Here is a 13,136-nt window from a genome sequence, read left to right as displayed (position 1 = left end):
TAACCCGAGCACTGGCTTCAGCAGGCTCCTGGGACAAGGTACTATTCAAGAGGGCAGACTGAAAGCCCTTACTTTAGTTCTGAGTAGTTAAAATCCAAAAAGGTGCATTGTGCTAGTAGTCCTTTCATAGCCCCTGTGCCTTTAATGATAGCATTTCTCCTTATTGAACCCTTTCTACTCTTTTCTTCTCCTGTTCCTCTCTCTTGCCTTTAAAGGCTCCTTTGAGTAAGTGCTGTGCCTCTTATTTTTCTTTTCCTTTTCCTGCTTCCTCCCTCTTATTTGTTTAAACCATTCCCTTGTTCATCTGCTCTCATTTTCTTTCTGCCTCTAAACCCCCCCCCCCCCAGTTCAGTGTTATTCTGTTTTGCTTTTTTTTTTTTTTTTTTTTTTTTTTTTTTTTTTTTTTTTTTTTTTTTTTTTTTTCTGGCCCTGTGTGGGTGTGAGCACATTCTCCTGCCTTATCAGCTCTCTGGCCCTTTCTCTACAACATCTGAGTGGATGCTGGAATGATCTTTAGCCAGAATCTCCCTAGGGGTCTCAGTCCCAGGCTCCAGAGCTTCTGAAATGAGATGGAAAAAGAGAGACACCCTGGCAAGGCAGCGTTGTCCCTAATGGCCAGATGGCCAGCACTCACATTAATACAATATCAGGCATTGCTGTAGTTCTGCCTTGGAAACTGCTTGCCTGTGCTGGCATCTTCTCACACTCCTCTGACAGCCATGCCAGTCCCCAGCACCCTCTTGGGAAAAGAAATGGAAAATGACCACATAAATACTTTGAATTCAAGTCACTGTGCAACAAGGATCATCTAATATTTTCATGCGTGAATGTTTATGTTATCCCCCTCCCCCTGCACACCCTCCCCTTCTGTCCCCCTCCACTTCCATTATACATTGTCCTTTCCTGTATGTTTTGCTGATATTGAATTCAGCTCCCTTGCAGCCTGGGACTGATGGTTTTGAATTTACTCTAGCTTTCATGTGTACATCCTTTCACACTGTGCTTTGTCGGGGTGGGACACCAGAAAGTGATTGCACATGTCAGGGCTGGAAGCAGTCAACTATCTACAAAGGAACAGTGAGTTGTTAACGTTTGGCTGTGGTGAGATGGAGGAACAAGCAAGCAGGCAGTATTTTTTTTTATTTATTGTATTTTTTTTTTTTTTGTTGCCTGTTTTTCGTGACCATGTAATACCCGTGGGGACTTTGCTTTGTGTCATGCCATTATCAGAAAAATACAGATGTGAAACAGAAAGTTTTGTGGCTGATGGCAGATCAGAGGAGGCAGAGGTGGAAAAAAAGCTGTCGAGTTCATCTGTGCTCACAACCACTCTTGTGCCACCAGGAGTCCATGACTCAGCCCAACTCCAGGGCCAGAGCTGCCCCTCTGGGTTGAGCTTACCAAAAACTGTGCTGAACACAGCGCAGCGTGAGCAGGGCTGCCTGTAGGGCTCTTCTTTCCTGGCTTTTGACAGGGTACATTTTGGTTCAGCTTGGGCTCTTGTGATCTCAGACTTGGCCTCCTGTAAAGAAACACGTGTTTGATGTCACTTGAATGTCCAAACTGCAGTTGCTCGCCCCAGTGTGTCAGCTTGTCTGTGTGCATCCTATATGCCAAAGGAGGAGAGTTACCTGCCTCTGTGGGAACATTGTCTCCTCCCATGGATCCTATAGAACTTCCCACACTCACGTGCTGGGATGGGTGGGCAGCCCAAGCACTGGGATGGGTGGGCAGCCCAAGCACGTAGGAGCACCTAACACCTCAGTGCAGCATCAATGCATAAACCACTGAGCAGAGAGGTGAAATGTGAGGCACATTTTAATTCCTCCAGAGGAGCTGTGCATGGAGTCCCTCATTCGTGTTGTTAAGGGACTGATCAGGTGGACATTCCCCTGCTGGTGTGAATAGGGGCACCACCCAGGGCTATGCATGCAGCTTTGTTTGCTTTTTAACCTCTGCCTGTCTCTTGCTTGTCTGTCTCCCTGACAGCTTTCCAGCTTTCTAATCTTTCCTGGTTTTCTTTTGCTTGGAGTGGAAAGGGGAGGGAGACTTAATCCTATACCGCTTCCTTTTTTTTTTTTTTTTTTTTTTTGTAGGATAATCCTTGCTTGTTTAAGATCTGACCTTGTTCCCCTGAAGTAAATCCCAAAACTCCCATCTAGTTCAATGAAAACAAGGGTAGACTCTTAAACCATTACTGTTATTGATTACATTACAATGATGCGAAATGCAACTGCTATGACCATGATGTCTTTTATAATTATTGGTATTGCTAGTATTGTTATTGTGACTAATAGTATGACATTGCCTATTGCTTTTCTCTTTGGAGCTCTTTGTCAAGGCTGGGAGCAACCTACGTACCTTCAAGGATTTCTGGTTGAGAAGACAGAAATTATTTGCTGAGAATCTATACAGGAAATTACCTCATGCTAAAGGAGGCAACAGCCTTTAAGTTGAGTTGCACCTAGGGAGTGTACAATAAGTGGAAGAAAAAAAAAAGACGAAGGCTGAAACAAATAGAGCTTGGCAGATCTGGCTCAGCTTTGTTGAAGATGTTTATGAGCCTCTGAAGTGGCATGAATGTTGTAGGTCTAAGCAGGCAGTGTTACCTTTAGACTTAGGGAGACAGAATGACAGGGGAGAACAGGTGGCCCGTACTCTATGCACAGAGGGTTAGTAAATATTTGTCTGCAAACAGGGCTGGCATTAGCACACAAGTCTGAGTGGGGCTTCATTAAACACAGTTTCTGCTTCAGATCATTAATTCATTTTAATTATGTGTCCACTGGTTAGCATGGGTTGGGGCAGACATGGGGGACACGTGGGAGTCTGCAGGGATGCCCCGTGCTGGACAGCCGGAAGGGAGCCCTCCATGCACCCAGCCCACGTGCACCTTTCTCCTCCCTCTTCCTCTTGCCCAAGAGCTAACAACTTTGCACAGGACATTTCCTCTGGGATTGAATAATGCCTGGCTGGGGTTAATGGCACTTGGCTGTGCTTCATGTCAGCAGCTCCACCTAGCTGGTCATTAATCCATGGCCTTGGGGGAAGTTGCTGTATTTCAATTATTGTTGGATTAATGAGATTAGATCTAGTCTGTACCACTCAACACTAATTTCCTCATTTGAGCATTTAAAATTGTGTGAGTGATGGGAACAAAATTTATGCTCTTATATATTGAAAAATTCTCCTCCATGTAAACCACATCTTGGGCCTTTGTTTGATTGAGGCAGCACCTGAGGAGACAGTGGGTACTGAGAGAATCAGAAAGTGCAGGAAGGTTAAGGTCTGTGTTAGAACAGAAATTGCACTAACCATGGCTGTCACATTAGAGCTGGTGCAATGGACTGACAGTGAGTTCCACTTAAACACCAATCAATATTAATGGCAATGGAGAGAGCAGCTTCTGGCCTGAGTAGCGTGTGAAGTAGTTCTCACGCATATTTATTAGGACGTAAGTACGTAGTATGGGATCCTCTTCTGCTGATCTAATCTGATTATATTGTCCAAGACAGCTAAATATATATAGATAATAAAAGCATATGCTGATAGATCATTAACTTGATCAACAAATAAGATATTTGATTTTCCTCTATGGTGGGAGATAATCTTGATTCATCTATTATCATTTCTATCTCTGGATTGCTAAGCTTGGATAGCTTTTGTTCATGTCTTTTCTCCAGGTATAAGACAAGGTATTAATCTTCAAGTATTAATCTCAAATGCTAACATATGTTCACCTTTGTATATATGTATTCTGAAGCCATTTGGGTTGGTTTTCTCTCCATGCTGGCCTCTGCCTTTACATTTCATGCCCAACAGTTAAAAGCACCACTGCTGCCCACTTTTCATTCCTCCATGTTACTGCACACTGATGAGGTGCTGTTGTGTCCCTTCCTGGACTCCAGACTTGCCCTCTTGTCCTCTGTTCTTGGCAGGAGATGCCCACTGTGGAGTGCTGTGCAGCACCGCACACTGACCCTCGACTTTCCTGAGAAAGAAGAGGGAAGCTCACTGATTCCTTTAAACTTCTGATGTGTTTTCAGGCAAAACTGAAGCAGCTGTGAGAGTTCTATGAGAGGAAATACAATATAGGCCTGATGTTCTTTTCAAAAGCCTAACTAAAGACAGGGATATCCCCATTACAAATCAAAATGAGCAACTTCTGTCCAAAGACCGGATCATGTTAAGTATAAATCCACAGAGGGGTAAGGCTGAGAAATTGAGACTCATGTACGCCTTTAAATGTGAAGACTGCAGCACGGGGATCTGTTTGACACTGCTTCTCCTTCTAGCCCTTGAAGCCTTCATGCAGTGGCCTCTTGTGGGAGGAAAGATGGAGGCATTGCCTCTCTTCTCAGCCTCTTCCTTAAGGCTTTCCCTCCCCAGACTGGTGAGAGCATGGGATCGAGTCCTATGGGAGTGGGGAAAGGAACAAGCTGGGTTTTCCACTTCCTTGAGGGGTGTTCCTAATCGAAGTACACCACATCAGAAGACCAGAGGAGCTGCCTGATCTGTGTTTAAAAGATAAGAAGGTTCTGTTCAGTCCTGGGACATAAAGCATTGAGTTATTAGCCTTTAGAAAGGGCAATCAAGGGTGGTAGGTGAGTGTGTGGTTTGTACAGTCCTCAGAGGTGTGATCAGAGATTTAAGACATGGTTTTTCCCTAGCTGCTCTGAGTCCATCATGGCATAAATGGCTTTGGACACCTGTGGGCAAAAAGTGTGCCAAGTGCCTGGGGTATGGGGAGGCTCTGCACTTCCTCCTTCTTAATGCAGATGTTGCAAAGAGTTCAAGGGCTGCAGAAACTTCACTGGGGCTGAGGCCAAAGAAGGAGAAATGAATGGACAAGAAGATTGGCCACCACTCCTTTTATCAATATGAAAAATTTCAATTAAAAAATAGAAGCAGGTAAAACCTGCAGGTATCACAGGATCTCATCAGTGGTCTTATCTAGCCCATTGTCCTGTCTTGATAATGCTATTGCAGGTATCACAGGATCTCATCAGTGGTCTTATCTAGCCCATTGTCCTGTCTTGATAATGCTACTGTTAGGAACTTGTCTTCATTAGAGGAAGGTGTATTAGTCTCCTCAAAATAGTTACAAAATAACTAATTCTGGCAGTGTCAGTCATTGTCTGAAGTACACTGAAAGCCCACAATTCTGTATATCACATATATATATGTACGTAAAATGATTCTGTCTGCTGTAACCAGATGTCTCCATTATCCATGTGAAGGATAGAGGGCATCGTGAATTTTTCATGCAGTGACTTCCATTTAAGTGCTGATCTGGATAACACTGATCTGTAATCCCCTGGTCATGCTATTATTCTTTCATAGACATGAACAGTTTTGATTCTTCTAAGGGAAATAAATTTTTTTTTTTTTGCCTCTAGATTGGTGTAATGAATAGGACACAGAAAAGAACCCAAAGGTTGAATGAAGCAGGAAGCCTGCGTGTGACATAACAAAGAGAAGAGTTTTATAGAGAACTTTCTAAAAAATGCAAAATGTTGGCCAGAAGTATCCTTTAGGAAAGTGATACATTTGATTATTATAGCCGTAACAATGAGCTTTAGTTACAGGAGTGGTAAATTGAGTATCTCACTGGGGACAAGGCTGCAGATTAGACTTCAACTTGGAAATGATATACATTCAAGTAAGCTGAATTTGATCCCAGCCTGACTGTGTAATGGGGGGGGGGGGGGGGGGGAGGGCAGGGAAAGCAAGACGAAAAAGAGAGCTTATGGGGAGTGTGGACTATATAAAACTTGTGTTTGAACTTGATCCACCTGAGGAACCAGCAGGATGATATGGTAGGGGCCCACCTTGTCCCTTTCGTCTTAAAATTCAGAGAAAGGAACTGTTTGCATCAAAATTTTACCTCTACTAGAGGTTTATTTTGTCATAATCCTCGTCTATGCTAGACAAGGATGGGCAAACATCCACTTCCATGTAAATTATCTGCATTCTCAAACACACAGCAAACATCAGGAGAGCTGCTAATGTGCAGAAAGGTGGCAGAACGTGGTGAGGGAGATGATTTTTACTATCTTGCTTGAAAGTTAAATTGAGGAGAACAAGAAAGCCACCGCTTGGTTTGCCCAGGCCATTTTTTCTGGGTAGAGATGACAAATATCCACCTCACCTTATGACTGTGGCCCATATCCTGTGTGATGAGATGCTGCTGAGCAATGGAAAACAGCATCTGTGAGAAGTGTCCTACATGCACAGATTCTCTTGAATGTTAGTCACTGTTCCTGGCACTGGTTCCCCTGTGTCCGAGCTGAGCACTATCCCAAGCATGTGGTGCAAGGCTTTGCCTGTTCTCTTGCCACAGCAGAGCCAAAGCTGAGAGGTGGAGAGGTTCTGTGGCAGGACTTAAGCCTGTAGCATCCGCCCCCAGAGAAAAGGGAGCAGTGTGTTTAGTCTTTCACTCTTTTGTACAAACATTCTCTGAAAGCAGCGGATTTGCTCATTTCCACGAATTTTTCACTTTTGCTTCCTGTGTTGAGGATGTTGTTTGAACAGACCCCTGGGTACCAGGTACCAAGAGGGCCAAGGGAGTAAGATGTGCCTCCCTCTTTCCCCACCCCCCTTTCTTTTTTGGAAGCCACCAAATTTTACACAATCTGTTCAACTCATCTCCAGAGGTAAAAGACAGAAACAGTTGCCAGTTATGTGGGGCTCAGTGATCAGTGGTATCAATGCAGTCCCTTCATTTGCCTCCTGGCTCTGGCTTCCTGATCGGTATGGCCGTTAGCAGAGACAATGCCAGCAGAGCAGATGCAGAACTACAAACCACTGAAGGATGAAAGGGAAAGAGAAAAGTCTGTTTATTGGAGCCAGCTCTAAAGGCTGGGGGGGGGGGGGGGGGGGGGGCGAATGACCCAAACTCCATCCAATTAAATTTTCTAATTAAACTGGGGACACACACATTCTCTCCCCCCCGCATTCCCTTTCTGCACACACGCATATGCTAGTGCACACGTGCATCCCGGTGCTTTCGAAGTGGGGGTCTTGCCGTGGAGCTCATCCTCCCAGATCCTAGTGGGGCACAGTGTAACAAACAGAAGAGCCAGGTCAGGCTGCAGAAATGATACCGAATTTTTATTTTTTAATGGAAAAACTTAATTGCTTCAGCAACAGCATTTATGGGAAGAACAGTTGATAAGAAAAATACAGAAGAAGCAGTAAGGAAAAGAAGAAACAATGTGAAATAGGTCAAGCCCCCATGTTTTATTAGCAGGATCATAAAATTAAACAAACTTTTTGAAAGACTTAATCATTCTCTATGCTTACACAGTGTTTTGTAACTTTTCCAGTTCTGTGTGTGGCTGGAGAAATCCTGATGTGACTAGCTGAAAGTCCTTGGCCATGCAGCTGGGCCTCACAGCTCCCTGCTTTGGCCCTATTGTTGGGGAAGGATGGCTGGAGCCAGCCTCTGCCAGTACCGTAAGAGTCTTCAGGGTAACTTTTCTTAAATAGGGCTTGGAGATGGGTCGGTCTCACTAGAGCACTGAGGAACTCCTGTTCCCCCAAGCATCTTTCCAAAATTGTTGCAAGGGAAATGCACAAGGTCAGCCCATTTAGAAAAAGGAGAGCTGTAATAATACACTTGATAGTAAATAAATCCAAGCTAAGCATGAGTCCCTCTAGTAGTTCAGTTGTGCTTTGAAATGGGCAAAAACTTGTCTTGAATTGAGACTTAAAAAAACCCATAGCCAAAACACAGTACATAATCTCAGACATCATTTGTCAGCCTGAGCAACAAGCATCTGTTGATGAGTGTCTTTGGACTTATCACCATAAACATGCAGCATGCTGCTCAAAACAGGAACTTGAATTTTGCAGGGTTATACTGAAACACCAAGTATAAATGAGGGTCTGAATTAAAGTAAGTCCAGCATGCTGAGAATAACAGAGGCCAGGGCAAGGGCACTGCAAGCAGATCATGACAACTCCCAAAGCTACAATCAAGCCAATCAAGCACCGGTCACCTCCATCACTTTCCTTTGGGAGATCCCAGAGGCTTTAAGTGTCCAGTCCCTGAGGGTGAGCCACCAAACACTGAGAGTGGTGTCTGCAGCATGGGGCTGAAACCTAGTGGGATGTTTCATCCACAATTGGTGTTGCTGGTGTGGTGGAAAATATGATCTCATATTTACAGAAGGTTTGTGCTGGGATGAAGGTTAACTGGGAGGAGTTAACACAAGATGACACAGAGGGAATTACTGGCTACAGACAATAACCTGTAATTGTATCCAGAGGGGCTGGGTACAATTATATCACTCCCACCAATGATGTATAGGAAGCTGTGATTTATGAATTGGGCTGAAAAGATGTCACTGGATACTAGGCTGCCCCTTGAGTTCCCAAGTAGCCTCTGTGTTGAAGACTCCACCCGGGCTTGGTGATGGTGCTTGTGTGTTCTCCCAGGACTGTCTCACCCTCACGTGAGACAAACTGGGTTGGGGGTATCATGATCTCTCCAGCCAAAGGCATTGAGACTCTGATTCTGTGATTTGCTGTCCTGCCTCCATTGTCCCTTCTCACAGGCTCCACAGAGTGGGCTGCAGTTTTGGATTGGCACAGCCCAGTAAAACACTGAACCCAGCCTGATCATGGCTTTTCTGTGTAGTTGATCAAAGCGAGTTAACATGGATTTGCAGACTTTTGGTTTTGTTCTAGAGAACAGAAACTTGAGGTCAACAGCTCTCAGTTTGGCAGTTTCTAAATTGAAATGTGTAGCACCCCAAGCTTTCTGGTTGTGGGCAGTTCTGTGTACAGGATTCACACAAAAATATAATAAAACTGAGAAGCAGGCAGCAAGCCCTCATTAATATGTCAGCACACAGGTGACCAGAAGTGAAACTGATAAAAACTTAATATGCACTCAGCCTATAGAATATGTTTTTCACAATCAATCCCCTTTTCAGTCTTTCCAGCTGCCCTCCAAATAGTCTTTTACCTCAGCATCTGCTCGGCGAACACTGCAAATTATGCCTATTGACACACTGGACACATCTGTTTGTTGGCAGAACTGTCCTGTATCTGAGGATGTAATTCTGCAAAGGCTGCTGAGATCCTACCTTTTAAACAGGATGAACCACATGGTTTTGCAGCCCCGTAGATAGTAATTCTCCAGTATAGGTACTGATGTTCTGTCCTATTAATCTGCAAGACTGACTCAGATTAGACAAGTAGTTTTTGCTGAATGTCACCAGTGAAAGGAGGCAGATCAGAGGAGAAAGTAACAGTTGACCCAGTTTTCAAATCATGACCAGGTGCCAAATTGCTGTGTCTGAACATTCAAATGAGTGCACTGGTCCCTAAATACCTGTTTTAGTAATCTAAAAGACACTTGAGGAATGTGTTGCAGGGTCAGGGTGCTGAACTTCATTGTCTGAGTTTGAAAATGGGGCATTTCATCCCAGGAGTGCAGAAGCAGAAAGGAGCTCTGATCGCCATCCACTCTAGTCTCAGAGCTTCACTGGTAGCAGCCAGGCAGTGTGCCTCAGGCAGGGGCTGAAGCAGAGAGACAGAACTCCAATTTTGGAGGGAAGGAGAGGCCTGGGATCTGAGGACAGGGCTGCAGGAAGGATTAGGCCAGGTTTGGGTGGTATGGCCATCTGCCCGTGGGGAAAGCAGAGGTAGTGTTAGTTGAGTTTAATGGAAGAAATATTTAACAGCTCTCTCTTGGCATTTGGATAGGCTGTGGCTTAATAAGCAGGTAGCTGATGAAGCTACCTTCAATATGCCTTTGGTCCTGAAAATCTGCTGTTCACATTCCTGACTTGTCTGGCCAGACATAAGCAAATAGAATTTTGTGCCACTGACATCTATGTGGACACACTGTCTGCACCACAGTTGGATAAGTGAGCTATTTTCTGTACAGATGATACTTTTGCCTATGTTTCTAAATATGAATGACTTATTTCTACTTAAGGTGATCAAATGCCTGTTGTTAGCTGTGTTGATCCATGCTGCTCCTGTAGATAGCCTCTGGCCTTTCCTTTTTCTGCATTCTTTTGGACAAATGGGAAAATACTTAATTATTTTCTTTAATGTAGCTCTCTTTTGATTCCCACTGACAGTGGGACCCCTGGATGCTTCTGTTCAGTGTTCTACTTCTCCTCCTTGATGAAAAAGTGGTATTCCTCACCAAAAACATGAGTTGCTCTCACCTTTCTGAGGAGTTTGAACTTACTTACATTTGAGGTGTTACAGGTATCTGTGTGGGGAGAACAGAAGTAGATGGACAGAAAGAAAGACATATTGAAGAATAACCTACAGTCAGATTAGAAAGAAGTACCAGAAACCCGCTATTTTCAGAAAAATGAGTTTTTGTTATGTAAAGGAGCAATGGTTTAATATTGCAAGATAAGTACCTTCCTTAGGAGTAGATGTCAATCAGCATTTAGCAGGCTTGGATCCTGTGCAAGGTTTTCTTCATTCAATCTTAATTTTTTTGTTGCCATGAGGTTAGGGCAGTATTTGTTATACTTGAACAGAGCAAAAGCAATATCACATTTACATTCTTTCCATGAAAAAAAGTAGTATCATCAGTTTCCAGAGGAAGACAAATACCTCCTGATATTTTTCAGTATATTCAGGTCAATACAGAAAGCAATTTCACTTTCAAAGAACTTTTACACCAGATTTCCTTGTGGGAGGGGATTCACCTGCTGCCTCTAGCAGAGACCTGTTTCCATTCCTCCCCCCCCCATCTCTGAGGTCCCCTTCTTCTGCCTGATGTGGCGAGATGGTAGGGGATCCTCTGCTTCTTGTGATGCAGCTGGCTGGTGCATTTGCCACAGGGATGATGTGGAGTGGCTCCACCAGCCAATCTCCTCCTCAGGGTCCCTGATGCTTCTTAACCTTTCCACCTCCTCTCTTAGCACTGCCGCCATGATGGGTAGATCATCTGCCTGCTCACATTTCACACAGCTGTTGTCTCTACTATCATCCAGTTCCAGTGCCAGACGCTGGCACTCCCTGCAGCCTGAGACCTGGACAGCTTTCTGTTTCTGTGGGAGCTTAGTCTGCACCACTACATCCTTTCCAGTGACTGCAGAGGACATCACTCCCTGCCAAGTGGGTACCACAGCTGAGCTCCTGAGAGACTGATGACCATCAACTCAGCCCTTCTTTTGAGCTGGGGGTTGATTGCATCCTCCCTGCCTGTCCATCCTGTGTGAACTGCTGTGCCCACTGCTGCAGGGAGTTGGGATTGAAGATGGGATTGTCAAGGGTTCTAAAAGGAAATGAGGTGCTGAACTTCTACCTTCAGCTCCTGTGAAAACTATCACCTGGATTCATTTCAGTGTTGTAATAGGGTGTAAAACACTTAATTTGGAAGACGATTTTTAGCAGCGAGGTCAAGAGTGGAACAGTGGACAAACAGCCAGACAGAAAGTAAAGCTGTTGGAGCATTCAAGAGGGTTAGTGTCTTCAGGAAATGAATCAAACATTTCCAGGTAATACTGAGCCATGCAATATCTTTCTTGTATGTTTGACAGCTCCCAGCAAGCCTTCTGCCTTGGTTCCTTGAGTGAATCTAAAGCTAAGCTCATCAAAAGGTAATGACACTTAGCTTTTTGGATTGCTTTTTTTTTTTCCTTACTGAAATCCCTTCTAGTGGCCTTCTGAGAAGTTTGCTCCTGGTAGGAAGCTGGAGGGAGCTGTAGATACCTGCATGCTTAACTTTGGAGTGGAGTGCTGTTCAGTAAGATGCAGACCAGACAGGTCTGGAGAAGGAATCTGATGTCTGCTTGGATTCTTTGATGTCTAATAATGACTGGCAGATTCCAGAGAGCAGGATCCTTCTATATCAGAACTCAAGAGGGACTCTTTCCTCACAAGACCTTTCACAGACCTTGTGAGAAGTACAAAATATCCCCATCCCTCTGACCAAATTCATTGAAATTTTCCTATGAATTCAAAAGTTTTTTAAACAAAAAATAAAGCCACAACTAGCTGAATTAAAAGGTAACTTGAGGTAAAAAACTTGCAGTGCAGGATTATGTTTTCTTTTTCTGTAGCTGCTAATACTGTACATTTGCTTCTCAATACTGTTCCTGTGACTGGGCACCTTTTCTGCCTGACACATTAGCTGACAAGATGACATCCAAGAAGATACTTGAGGAAGCAGAGCACAGAGACAAGAAAGGTGAAAAATCTTTTTGAAGAGGGAGTTTCTCTCACATGCATGTCTGTGTCTCCCAGTAAGGTGGAGATTACAAGTAAATAAAAGCTATTCATTCTCTAACCAAAGTTTGATCTGTCTCTGCATCCGAATCGGCAGCTCAGCCCCACCAAGTCCCTGAAACACTGTTTGCATTGTTTACCCTATGTGGTACCAGGAAAAAGCTGGTGTTACTGTTATTTAGCACCAGCATTCTCCAGGCTGCCAAAATCCTTGTGCCAAAAAAGAAAGGTCATTTGAACCTCAGTGTCTAACAAAACAAGCTCAAACTGTCTACTGTGGGAACATGCTTTTCCTTGGGCTGATCCCATTCTGCAGCCAGAATGGGTAATGGCAAGCTCTTCTCCTCCCGCTGTGTCTGGAGGTGAGTTCTAAAATCCCAATGAATCATTTTGTTTGTTTTGCGATGCCTTTTCTTTTTTAATAGACACGGCCTTTTGTTAATGACAAAAAAAATGGCTCCTTCCATCTCTGTGAATAGCAGTTGCTGCTGCGGGCGGTGTGTGCATCTCGTGGCTGCTGCACTGCACTGGGGCCGCGCCGGGCCAGCCGGGTGGGCGGGAGAGGCTTTTCCCAAACTGCTCTTTCTCTCTCTCTCCAGGTGCCTGTGTCAGTTTTGTACAGCTGCCTTGCTGATGAGACCTTGACGTGGCTACAGTCCACAGAAGTCTGACTCCTGGTTGCTGTATGCCCCTCCAGCTATGTCTCTGAACACCGTGGAGGGGTTAAAATGGATGATCATGGGGAATAAAGGCTCCTAAATCTACGTGTTTCAGGTGCTGGGTGGCTACAGCTCCCGTTACTCAGAGCTGACACTGGACCTATTCACTGAGTCTGGGAAAATGAAGCCACAGAATCACTTAGGAAGATGAGGAAATTGCTTTGTGGTCTCATGTGTGGTCTTGTGAACCTGCCCGTGGTCTCA

Source organism: Chamaea fasciata, unplaced genomic scaffold (assembly GCF_029207755.1).
Source record: "Chamaea fasciata isolate MVZ Bird 193981 ecotype frontalis unplaced genomic scaffold, bChaFas1.0.hap1 SCAF_3, whole genome shotgun sequence".
Lineage (NCBI taxonomy): Eukaryota > Metazoa > Chordata > Aves > Passeriformes > Sylviidae > Chamaea > Chamaea fasciata.
This window is presented reverse-complemented; position numbering follows the sequence as displayed.